General features: G+C 28.7%; 1 protein-coding gene across 6 annotated transcripts in view; it reads right to left on the bottom strand.

Moving 5' to 3' along the window:
• Positions 1–1,925: 1,925 nt before the first annotated feature.
• LOC129980850 (homeotic protein antennapedia-like) overlaps positions 1,926–12,332 on the bottom strand; it is a 788,317-nt gene continuing 777,910 nt past the window's right edge. For all 6 annotated transcript variants that reach the window (XR_008785259.1, XR_008785261.1, XR_008785260.1 and 3 more), the window contains 3 exons: positions 8,243–8,456; positions 6,689–8,136; positions 1,926–3,155 (listed from right to left, as the gene is read on the bottom strand). The gene's annotated coding sequence lies outside the window, so the exon portion shown is untranslated. The remainder of the gene's footprint in view (positions 3,156–6,688; positions 8,137–8,242; positions 8,457–12,332) is intronic.

Here is a 12,332-nt window from a genome sequence, read left to right as displayed (position 1 = left end):
CTATGAAAGAGGTTGTTAAAAATTTTAATTAAAAATTAATCAAAATATCAACGTTTTTTCTTCAGTAATTTCAGAGTATATTATATTGCAAAAAAAGAAAAAAAAAAAAAAAAAAAAAACACCATTTCTATTCCATATCAAAAAAATTTTAAATTATCACATTTTTTGCGATACCAAATTAACTTATGCTTAATTTTTGAAGTCCAGTTTTAATAAATTTTTTAAAATATTTTACAAAAACACTTTCAATTATTATTAAAAGGAATTTAAGTTTTGAAAGAACTTATATTCATTTCTAAATTTATATTGCCTTTCCTCCTTTTTGCTGCAAGATTCGAAGCAACCTTCACTCAAGATTTGGTGCCAATACTTTGAGCTTGTCATTTCACTTGGAATCTATATTCACAGCTATGTAATCGAAATCGGGAGACTTAGTTTCTATGGTAACCATTACTGTTATATAAATGCTAACACTGTTTATATATGATATATATGCTTGCTCTTACTATGTGCCAATATAGAATAACAGCTATGTACTTTATATGTAAATATGTTAGTCTCAATAAATGTAATTTTAAAATATTCTTTTGTCTTCCATGATAATGGTAAACATCTTTTATTTTCTATGCTAATGGTAATGGTTATAGTAATGGTAAGCGTAACAGGGTTCTTGACGTTGTTACACGTCTTGACAAATAAATGTATCAAATTATGTCATAAGGTACAAAAGCATATCTTTTGTCTGTTTTTCATTTTTTTTTTCTATTTATAAATAAATAAAAATTTTGCAACGAGACCGCATTTACTACTTTTCTTAAGCTAACTGTAACTGATTCCCCAATAATATATTTCAAATCAAGAGAGTCTTGAAGTTTGATGATATTTAAATTAAAATCTTATGACAATAATTTAAAAGTGACTATAAGAAAAATAGCGATTTCGGTGTGGAGCATATTTAGATTAAAAAAACTAAGACAATGATTATCCTAAGAATATCTAAGCTATTAATTGCTATAATAAAAGAATAAAATAAGAAAAAAATCATTGTAATCCCATGTTGTTTCGTAAAGTAAGATAATTTCTTACCTAAATTCTAAAAATTGTGGAGGTAAAATGCAAAGATTATTGACATCCCTATGACAAGCCCAAATACAAATATAGCAGTTATTATTCAAGATGTGGTAACAATTACCTTGCTGGGCCTGTTATATGAAACTGTTATATAGTAGTTTTTATCTGTTTTTACATTGGAGATAATTACCTTCTTTTGCTGATTAAAAAAACGTTATTAATTTATTAAGCGTTAAACTTAGCCAAAAAAATTAAAAGGCAATGCAACAATCAATATTTTATTTTCCTATTGTGTTCTTGGAGATCATGAGTTTTCTGTTCACAATTTATAGCGTGTTTGTATGACATTCCAATTTTCGGTTTTAATTCGTTTCCCATTGCTTTTAGGTCTCGATGAAACTTACTTAAACTTTACCTGATTTCTTTTCTTATATCAGTGATTGATCCTCCCCTCCAGCCCCTAAATACAGCAGAATCTAAATCCAGTATGCTTAAAATTACAGCTAAGTGATGTTTAACAATCCAGAAAATAAAGAGCTGTTATGATTTGAAGGATTTTTCATTTTAAAAAATGAAAATTGTAAATAAAAGGCTTTATTTATTTTTGTAACGGTTGTTGTATTTTATTTGAAAGAAATAATATAAAATACATAAGAGAGAAAGACAATAAACACAAATTTTAAAAGTATACAAATTATTCATGAAGAATATTTACAAAAATGTCATTAGAAAAGAATCATAAAAATAAAAAATGAAAATAATTTTTTCTTTCTACAAAATGAATACAATTGTCAATAAATTCAAGAAAACAGAAAAAGGAATTTTAGTTTTTCATAAATTTTGGTTGTGTCTTTTTAATTTGATATTACTTGTCAAGTTAATGGTTATTTTACTTTGAAATCTTCGAATAAAATACAAATAGACTGTTAAATTATTAAATATTACATATGCATATTCATTTTTATTCAGAATCTAATTTTACTAGACATCCATTTGTAATTATAGAAGTTATATTACTAATTTTGCTTTTTTAATAATTTTCATTCAAGTATAGATTCTCTACATCCATTTTCAAAGCATTTATAGCATTGAAACATAATTAATTAGGATTCCGTTTTCTGATTGGCTATAAAGCGAACGGCAATAACCCGCTACTTGAATTAGCCAATCATATGTTCAAGAACTTGTACTGTGTCTTTGATCCTGAGAGGTGTGTTTGAGAAAAGTTACTTCAAGGTGTTATTGTAATTTTCATCCAGACAATTACATAAATCTTCTGTGTAGAGAAAAAAAAATATCTTGAAATAGAATCAAAGTGAATTATTGATTTTTTTTTTAAATCGTGTAAATTTAATTGTACAGCATGCAAATGAAAAGAAATTCCATTTTTGGTAAATTCTATGTTATGAAAATTCTATTAGTACAGTTATATTGAAATTCGCAATATCATAAGCAAGCTGTAATAAATTTTCACGTAATGTATTACGCAGTATACAATGACCCTTGATTATAATAAGAAGGTATTTTGCCGAAAATCTAGTTTCTGTGTATGTGTACTGTTCGCATTTAAAAAAATTTAGCTCTTACTCATTAAATTAAAGCTTTAGTAAAGTAAGAAACACTGTCAATAATAATAATTTTTTTTATAAAAAATGATAATAAATTGTTTTTTCTTTCATAATTTATACATCAATCTATTTTTTAAAACAAAAGGTGTTTTCAGGATATAAATGCATACATATCTGTAGTTCAACTGAAAATATACTTTACTATGCATTTTGTAAATAATTTTCTAACTTTAGTGTATAACAATAAGGCCTAACATAATTAATATAAAAATTAAGTTTGAAGTTCACCAAATTTTATTAGCAAAATTATATATCAAACAAAAGTTTTCTAAAATTTATGAAAAAATTATCAATTATAAAATTTATTACATATTCATGTATAAAAATTATGATTAAGTTAACTTTCCAATTCTTTTCCACTTCAGCCAATCAACAAGTTTCTCACCTTCCACCAATCAGAGTCAGACAAAATGGCGACAATAACCATTCGTAGTATTCACTAAACTTTGATGTAAACTGTAAAAAAGAATGGAAGAATTAAGTGTTCAAAATTTATTGTCATTAAATAAATAAAATTTTTATACGCATAGGATGTTATGAATTAATTTCAGGTTATCAATGTTTTGTAATGAATTTGAATAATTATAATAAATTTCCTGTAAACTGAAAATCTTTTTCTGAAAATGAGTTGAAGAAATGTAATTTTTATATTTCAAATCTCAATCAAACATTTACAATATCTTCCAGACAAGCAAATTATTGTTTTTTGTAGTCAAACAACATAACTAAACAAAATACTTTAGCATTAAATGAAAAAAAAAAGATATGTTGAATTAAGTTAAAGTGTGAAAGAAAAATATTCATATTGTTCTAGATCAGATTCTATATAATCCTTGATATTTCTACCTACAGATTCTTAACTTTAATATTTCTAGTTCCAGGTGATTTTTTAAAAATTTTAATCCTTATTTATTTGAATAAACACATATTAGAGTCATGTAAGTGTAATAATTCATGCATTTTTAATATGCACTAATTTGTTTTTGTGAGGCAATTATAATTGTTTTAGATCCTGTTTCAAGCGCTATAAGCAGCAAAAATTTATGCGTGTTACGCTTTACTATTCTTAAGTTGGGTAAAATATAATTATTGCCGAAAATATAAATTTGATTTAACAAGTTATTGTTTTATTAGATTTGAAATGCTGTACCGGTTTTTAAATTTCATAAGGAATATTATGAAATTTTCTTTCTTCTAAACTCTAGAAAGAAGTTAAGTGATTAAAATTTATTAAAATTAATGAATCCATTTAATTTTGATTAAAATCCAATTAATAGCGTACCTAATATTCAGCACAAAGCTTAATCAGCTTAATTAAATTTGAGTCTACTATAAACTACTCTTATGTTAAACTCGTCTCGGTTAAAAGAAATAAGCTTCGAAAACTGTTTGATTGTTTTCCTTTCATTCTTTCCTCCTTAATAAAGCATTCAGTTCAGGCCTTTGTTAATTTTTTCTTAACTTGAAAGCATTTCTGTTCAAATAACATTATATTTTCAACTGAAATAAATTTTTTCGAATCGAAGAGCTTTATAGAAATAAGTATAAAGAATGTTTTCCTTTAGTATGACGAATAAAGGAATTTTTTATTTAACGGGAAAATTGCAATATATGAAAGATTGAATGAAGCTAAAAGCCGAATTCATTTTATTTTATTAAAATATAACTTATTTAAATTGATCTTAAAATCTTTCATAATGTGAGGAAATTTCTGTAGACTAGATATGAAAAGCTTTATAGACTGTCTATATCACAATACAATAATAATTTTTATAAAATCAAATACGAAATCAAAATAAAGTAAATAAGGAATAAAAAAAAACTCTTCAAAATATTATATCCATTTTTTTTTTTTTCATTTTAGTATGAAACCATAATAAAAATACAATAAAAACATTAAACTTTATGAAGTAACCCTACTTCTATATTCTTCAGTTCAGTTTCCAGATACAAATTTTTTCAAGCAATTCTGTTTGTTTACAGCCATGAAATATTTCTTAGACTATTATGGGTTACATTGTGCATTTCTAAACATAAACATTCCGCAATTACAGCCATTAGGTCAACCACCATAAATAACAACACAACGTAATCAAAAGTAAAAGAAAACGAAACATCCGTCCTCTCGACGATTTGTAATATTATTATTCTTATGTTCATAAAAATCACGAACACAAATGTAGTTATGAAACGTAATATCACAGCTAATGAAGAACTAAACAAAATACTAATGAAAAAATGTAAAGAGCAAGGAGAAAAGTAAAAGAAAAAAAGTAAAAAAAAAAAAAAAAATCCTTTAGAAGAGAAGTGGCGATCGCCGTCGCTGAGGAGTAGTAGAGATAAATTTCAGAAAACCGCAGAGTTAATTTATAGGCACAATCCTCTCTTGATTTATAGCAGCGTGCAGCCCCGGGCCCGCCGCTAGACGGCGTGCCAGTCGCTCCGGCAAGCGCTGTTCATCAGCCAACTATCTCTGCCGTTTGCAGCGTTGTTTATTGAATGCTTCCCCTTCAAATAAAGACAGTAATAGCTGCCCTAGGGTCGTTGTTAAAGCGTTTTTCCGGACTTTTATGCGCCCTTTGGAGTGTTTGTAGAGCTATTTTATGGGGAAAGATTTCGCCTCTTCATGAATCTCAATGATATACGCCATAAACGCCGTCACAATTTGTTCAGCAATCAGCAACAGGTTGTTGCTGAAATTCGAGGACTACGTTTTTTTGATATTTTGTTTCCACTTTGGAAAGACTCTTTTTATAAGCTCTGATGTAGTTCAGCGATATTATAAAAATAAACATCCTTGTGGAATGTTATTTCATAATGGGGAAATGACTGATATCGATTGCGATAGTTTTGTGAGCAAGAAATATTTAATTAAAACATATTCGGGGGTTGTTGTTTTTTTTCATACGAAAATTGAAACAAACTCCTTTATTATTAGAAATGAAAAGAAGGTATTATTTTATAATACAAAAACAAATTTTTGGTTATGTAAACAAACAGAATTCAGACACAAACAAAGGAAAAATTGTTATCTGAAAATAAATAGTTATCATATTTTCATATACATATTTCTAAAATTGATATAAAGCCAAAAAAAAAAGAACAAATTTTGAATTGAATTATGATTAACTATATAATCTTTAATTTCATTGAAAAAGTTAAAAAAAGGCCATTTAACACATTTTTTTAAAGAGCTTTTTTGAATTTAATTTTTTGCTTACATGAATTAAAATTTAAAAAAAAAAACTATTCGATCAATATTTATATCAAACGCTCTTCATTCGCAGTACTTTCTTTTGACATAACTAATATCAACAGATTCTGGAAATCAAAGACCAATTCGGTTAATTTTCTATGCGAACAGTTAAAACAAAATCACCAAAATCTGGGAAAAATTCTTGATTATTTATTGAGTTACAGGGGCAATTTTAGTAATCTTCTGTTAAAATGATAATAACAGTCACATCTCAAGTATTAAGTGGTATTCTTATATTTTAATAATACTTATTATAACTGCTTCTCTATGTATATATCAAAGAACGCTTTAATTTTCCTTCCATTCATGCCCTTCGTAGTATACGAAATATGCTGCAACAATAAATGTTGATGCTTATGTATATCACATCTCAATCACTTACTATCACTTACCATTAAATCTATATATATATATATATATATATATATATATATATATATATATATATATATATATTGCTTTTTAATTTTTTTGCAAGTTATTCTAATAGAAATATTTATACCAATAAAATGAAAGTCCACGAATTAGATCTCAAATTTCCATCTTAATAGTTTTCAAAAAGATAGATTCAAATAATTTACTGAAAATTTAAAAGCAATACAAAAACCTGCATTCATAATTTTTCAAACAGTAATTTTACCATTAAATATATATATATAAAAAATTATATTGGTTTTGACTTTTTGTACCGAAGTCAGCACACAGATAAAATATTTCCCATGTGTTTACTTACTTACTTACTTATTGCTACAATTAGCATTTGATGCAACAATCTAAACAATCGTCATCTCATTATCTCCAGGTTGAACCGTCCATTTCCGAACCGAATTCTATACATCTGTAAGTACAGAATTATTTAAGTGTAGTTTTCGAAAAAGGCTGAAATTAATGTAAAAAAATTATTTTACAGAAAATGCAAAATTAGTGCAATAATATACTCTCGTAATTTTTAAAATATGAATATTACAACCCTTTAAATATATATATATAAAAAAATCTTGTATTTTCTTTTTTTTTTTTAATTTCTATATCTTTCCAAGTTACGCAGATATAAAACATTTTCTACATGCTTACTTATCAGCTCACTTAATATTGCCATTCGCACTTGATGCAACAATTGGAGCAGTTGTCATTTCATTATCTTTATGTTGAAGTCTTCATTTTCGAAACCGAATGCCATAAATAAGTGACGTGATGCAACAGTCACGGAATGTACTTTTCGGACCGAGAGGCACGCGACCCTCACTTCCTGCCGGTGGCAGCGGCATTATCAGCGTCCGAGATAAGCGAAGAGAAAAGGAGCAGAAATAATGGTTGCGCGGGGCTGACAACTTAATCGAGGGGCGCTAAGCCGAGACTCCATTTTTATCGACGCCCGCCAGATAACACTTCCTGACGGTCGCAGAGACCGCAGGTTTTCGCTCTTTTTCATTGATTTGTTTGGTTTTCTTGGCCGGTGCCTATTCATTACTGTCCCCAACTTACCTGCAGTGTAGAGAGTGGCGTTAAGAATGGGGCATGTCGCGATAAGTAGGCTATCGCCACCTCAAGGCGAAGGCTGTGTCAGCATTCCGGAGGACGCTTACTCTTGCCACTCATCGGACGCACTATCTTGCCATGTTATATGTTTTTTTTTCCCCCCTCCTTCTTGCTGTTATTAGGATTGCTTTCGTAAATGCCGACGTCTAAGAAAGAAACTAGTTTTTGGAAAAAGAAATGGTCACTGCCTAGTTTTGGTCATTGTTATGAAAACTGGCCTTTGAATTAGATTCTTTTCGATGCGAAAAAAATTCAGTCACAAAGAATTAACCTGAAAAAAAAACCTGAAGTAAGTAAATTTAAAAGTACCTGCTTACTACGTATGAAAAAAAATATTTACAAGTATTATGAAAAGTAAATTTGTTGTTGTAATTTACTTTTGTCAGTCGTTGTTCGTATTATATTGATTTTTTTTCTCTCTGTTTTGCTTATCGTTGTTGTGGATTGCTTTCTTTTCTGTTGACATGGAGGAAAGGAACTTGGGAGAAATGGACTCTGTCTGGTGTTGGACATTCTAATAAAGACTGGATTTTGCGTTTGGAAAAAGAAATTGTCACTGCCTAGTTTTGGTCATTGTTATGAAAACTGGCCTTTGAATTAGATTCTTTTTGATGTGAAAAAATTCAGTCACAAAGAATTAACCTGGAAATAAAACTGAAGTAAGTAAATTTAAAAGTACCTGCTAACTATGTATGAAAAAAAAATATTTACAATCATTATGAAAAGTAAATTTGTTGTTGTAATTTACTTTTGTCAGTCATTGGTCGTATTATAGTGATTTTTTTTTCTCTCTGTTTTGCTTATCGTTGTTGTGGATTGCTTTCTTTTCTGTTGACATGGAAGAAAGGAACTTGGGAGAAATGGAGTCTGTTTGGTGTTGGACATTCTCGTGAAAACTGGATTTTGAGTTTGGTTCTCGTTCTCGATATTATAAACAAAGTTTTCGATAGGAGACATTGTTCCTGAAAATAATAATAATAATAAATTGCGTGAATTAATTTGAAAAATATCCATTTGTTATCGATAAAAATTATTTACAAAGGATACATATTCTGTTGATTATTCTTTTACCCATTTCAAAAACTTCAAAAAAAAAAAAAAAAAAAAAAAAGGATGGGTGGTGAAGGTTTAGTGAATGTTTGAAAAATTCCAAGTCAGAATTTCAACTGCCTTCGTTAACAATGCCACTGAATAGAAATCTATTATTTATTTTTATTATTATTTTTTAAATTTTCCTTCACAATACAATATTCATTTATTCAAAAATATAGGTATATAGTAATCCAGTCAATCCCTTTATCAAATGTTCTCAAATTTTTAATGCGATATAAGTGAAAATAGGACAGGGACAACACTAATATTCTCATTATTCCTTCTATGATTCAAAACTATGAAATTTGACACGTTGAACAGAAATTGACACGTTATTTGTGTAATAACAATAACGTGTAACGTTATTTGTTACACGTTGAACAGAAATCCATTATTTATTATAATTATTATTTAATTTTCCACCACAGTACAGATTATCCAAACGGTACATATCTTGACAGGAATTGGGAAGGACGGAAATTTTTTTAGATAAATCCTATATATTGCAAGGTTAGAAAGAAATGAAACAACGTAATAAATATAGGTAAAAATAAAAATAGTGAAAAACGTAGAAATATAAATTAATAATACTAAAAGTACAAAAAAAAATGAATATATAAGTATTTATGCAAGTTGATACAAAATGGAATTTATAAACACATATAAAAAATTACTTTACATATGCACAAACATATAATTCAAAAAGTATCAAGCATTTACAGGAAAGTAATTAAACAAAACCTGAAGTCTGTTAAATGATTTAAAGAAGAAACAAGGAAAGGAGGTGTGTATCTATAACCTAATTTAGATAAGAAAATTAGGTCTATAATAAAATTTACAAAATGGTAGTATGAAGAAAATGAAAGTTTTGCGTGTCAAATGAAAGCTAGGTGTATCAAATACAAGGATAATTTGTTACAGATCGACTAAATGATAAATCGAAATCATGTAAATCAAATTATCATAAATATAAACAATATAATTTCAAAGATTGCTCTGGTTAACAGTGCTCCAAAACAATTAGAATATCTGTGACTCTGATCTTTTAAATAAAACTGCGTATAATATCCTGAATTATTTTTAATCTCGTAAGATAAGTTGTTGTTTTTCGGTCATCCGTGCATCTATTACTTGACTAAAATACTAATAGTTTGAATATGCTTTTTAGATCTTTATTATTACACTAGACGCAGCGTAACAATTCAGCTTGTTTGTTTAAAATTGATGAACTATACGCTTATAGATTAATAATTTTGATTACTAATAAATTACACTATGCTAATAAACCGGTAGATGAGCATTACTTATTCATAGCTTTCAATCTTCACCATTCAACTTAAAATAAATGATATTAGAATTCTTACTTGCTGTTACTTTTTAAATTCCTTACTTTTTAAAACCAAGTTGCAAAGTTTAACTTCAACTAACAGTTCTGAACATTGACAAATGATAACTAATTTATTATAAAAATTTGAATCAAAACGTTATTGGTAGTTCCAGACCACCATCCAAACTGCAAAAAAGAACACCATGGCATCTTGGTGCCTCCATTGGCAATTTGCATGCATTGATCGTGCATTCCATATCGAAGAGCCACGACACCTGTCACAATGTGCAATTAAGATTTCTCGCGTATGACGAATGCCGGGTATCTTGGCCTCTAGTAACGAAGCACGAAGGCTGCTTGTCCTTGTTGACATTGAGTAATGGGCGTTCGGGCAAAATGCTGCAAACGAAATAGCAACATCAGCGGACTCGCCTACAAGGAAGGAGCAGCCAGCGAGAAAAAGAAAAGAAAAAAACCCTTCAAAATCTTGCTGAGGGTGATGACATCACGAGCGTTTTCGTCTGCTAGTAACCGGATACCAAGAGCTACCGAGTCTACAGTACAGTCCCAGGATTTGTTTCCTGCCTTTCTTCATGAGGTCCTTTTAAAACTTTTTGTGCCTCTTCCAGCAGAACGGATGACATCTTAGTTGCACTTGACCCTGACTAACGTGATTAGGTAAGCCTAAAAATTCTGAACGAGTGCTCTTGCTACTTGTTCCGATATGCCGAATTAAAACAAAAGTGGGACACCTTGGAGACTCCTATACCGTCGCCTGATAAGAAATAAATATTACCTATCTCACTTTACCAAGTTACACAAGAATAAGGAAAAACAGATTATTTCGTAACCAATGACAAATATATTTGATTTTTTTTTTTCACATCTGGTTAGAAAATGCGGCCTAACGCTCATACTAGATTTGAAAAAAAAAAAAAAAATGTCAAAATCTTTGGTTGCGACCAATTCATTTTTTCATTTTTTTTCCCTTGCTTTTAGGAAATTGAGATAAATGTTGCTTCTTATTAAACGATTATATGTAAAAATTGTACAGAGTTAGGAGAAGAAGAATTATAATAGTAACATGAAAATAGAAGCTCAAAATTTCTGGGAAACGATTCTTGCAATCTGTTTCGATATGGAGGCTTGAGTGATAGAAAACTAAAAATTCTGAACAGCTCTTGCAATCTGTTTCGATATGCAGTTTTGGGTTTCTACGTGATAGAAACCCAAAACTTTTGAGCAATGACTTTTGCAATCTGTTTCGATATGCAGGCTTGAGTGATAGAAGTTCTAAAATTTTAAACAACGACTCTTGCAATCTGTTTCCGATATGCGGGCTTGAGTGATAGAAGCACTAAAATTTTCTGCAACAATTCTTGCAATCTGTTTCGATATGTGGACTTGAATAAAAAACAAAGACAACTTTGAGAACCTTATATTGTCACTTATATCACTTGTTTCAATTTACCAAGCTTCAAAAGATCAACAAAATATTGAAATTTTCGAAACCAATAACAAATATTTATAATTTGTCTTTTTTCACATTGGATTAAAAAATATGGCCTAATGCTTATACTAGATATAAAAAAAAGGTATTAACAAATATTTTTGGACTGGGGAAAATACAGCTTTTTCTTTGGTTTTGGAAAACTGAAATAGATGACACTTCTTATGAGACGATGACATGTAAATTTCTTCCAGAGTTTGGAGACGAAATATAGAATACACTTCGTGATAAAGTCTTTAAAAAGCCCATCCACATCATGATAAAATCTTTAAATTCACGAATTAACAACACGCCACTAACATATAAAGTACGTTTGAAACAGCGAAAGACTCATAAATTCGACCGTGTTTATTAAGAAAGCTTGTGAAAGTTACATTTTATCTAAAAATATCATTGATATCATTCAAAATTCTAAGAGCCGGGTGAATTACAATGACAGGAAGGATCAAAACACAGTTTTATGAATGACTCATAAAAATAAATCTACTATTGAAAAGATATTATTTACACCTCATATTCTGTGAATGAATTGAATTTATGTAGCCATAAAGGATAAGAACATTAATTTATGATTGGATTATGATTACTTTCTACTAAACAAAGATACTATTCGGAAATCTAAATCAGATAGCCAGATGTTGGTAGAAGGAATTGAAACAATAATTAAGATTAGATTAAGATTAAACAGAAACATAAAATATTATTATTGCTCAAAAAGTAATATATCGCATATAAATACAGTTATTCATGAGATGACATGGGTGATCGTCAAAGAATAGCTTCTTATAATTCAATCCCTTTCATTACAAATACAGATAAAACGAAATATAGATAAAAAGAAACATCGGAAGGCAATGAAGCGGAAAAATTTTAATCGATAAAGTGTGAGAGCTTATTACTTTCTTGCAT

This window comes from Argiope bruennichi, chromosome 8 (genome assembly GCF_947563725.1).
Source record: "Argiope bruennichi chromosome 8, qqArgBrue1.1, whole genome shotgun sequence".
In the NCBI taxonomy this organism is placed as follows: domain Eukaryota; kingdom Metazoa; phylum Arthropoda; class Arachnida; order Araneae; family Araneidae; genus Argiope; species Argiope bruennichi.
Note: the sequence above shows the minus strand (reverse complement) of the source record. Positions and strands in the feature narration are given on the sequence as shown.